Source organism: Wasmannia auropunctata, unplaced genomic scaffold, assembly GCF_000956235.1.
Source record: "Wasmannia auropunctata unplaced genomic scaffold, wasmannia.A_1.0 LD334243.1, whole genome shotgun sequence".
In the NCBI taxonomy this organism is placed as follows: Eukaryota; Metazoa; Arthropoda; class Insecta; order Hymenoptera; family Formicidae; genus Wasmannia; species Wasmannia auropunctata.
The window spans coordinates 5417-6866 of record NW_012028647.1 but is presented as its reverse complement, the minus strand read 5'-3'; positions in this window follow the sequence as shown (position 1 = coordinate 6866).

Here is a 1450-nt window from a genome sequence, read left to right as displayed (position 1 = left end):
TTTTTGATATTGTTTTTTGTATTGTAGTTTGTCGATCTATTCTTAATTTGTTGATGTTAAAATTATAATCGGTTAAGCAAATTTCACCCTGCGTTTGGCTCTTTAACGCTTCTTCCTGATATTCGCATTATCTTAAATTAAAATGTCATATTTTTTTAAATTTGAATACTTTAAATCTAAATAACAAAATAATTACAATAAGAATAATTAAATTTTAATATTTGATTAAGCAAAGTAGATTTTTATTCTATTAATAATAAGATTGCGTTCGAGACTTCGGAGAGCATTGTTGCTCATCAACCCTATTGTGTCATTCTATTTATAGCGCTGATAGCGGTCTTCGAATACAAAGTCTAAAGATGTATTTTGTTTTACGCATGGTACATTATTTATTCTTTTTGTTCACCGAATGTTGAAGAAAGCTAAATTACGAGTATATATTATGCGCATCATGCATGAAACGAAATGTACTCTAGATTTATCAATTTCCGTTCATCTTTCGATACTGAAAAAGTCATGTCCATTTCAATTATTGAGCTTCCTTTAAACTAATTTTCTAATGTATAAAATTTTACAGAAAAAAATATTGACATTTATAGAAATAAAAAAATTTTTTAACTTACAAAAAATATTAATAAATTAAAGTTTGTGTTTTAAAAATAACTAGTTAAAATTAAAAATTAACTTATTTAAAATTAATTAAATAAAAAGTTAACTTTTTAAATAACTGAGTATTGAATATATGAATAACAGGATAGACCATGAATGTTACATACAATTAAGAAAACGGAAAATACGATCCAAGCGGATCTTGATTCTCGATAACTTCTACTGTGTGAATCTTACAGTTTATCGGTTTAAATAAACCAAATGATAATGCCATTTTAGTTGCAATGGCGTTGTGGAACGTTACGTATGAAGCGTTTGCCGTGGAGGTGTCGCACCGCCTCGATGTTCTGAGGCATACGGGCGGTTCGTGGTCTCCCTGTTGACGTAGAGTTTTAATGCGGATACGGTCATACGAAAATTGTTCACTCATAACGAGATGTGTTATGGCTGTGAACGCGTCCATGGCAACCCACAGCGAACTGTTATCAAAACTAAAAAAAAATGCAAATACGTCTCCACGGCAAATGCTCGATGCGTAGCGTTCCATAAGTGCCATTGCAACTTAAATGGCATTATCAACAGCAATCATCCCCTTTCCTTCCAACTTCACCCGACCGTCGTAGGCACTGGTACTGTCTACCTAAAATTGTCAGATCTTTTTGCCGGATTCTATATATATACAGGGTGTCCCAAAATTGGCGCATTCGGAGTACAGAACGTTATACTTTGTGCTAAAAGGAACAACTTTTTCCTTTAACAAATTTTGATCTGACAAGTAATTTTAGCAGGAGAGCTGGTTAAAGTTAACGAATAATCGCTCTTGTCCATGCGGCGCTCAGGG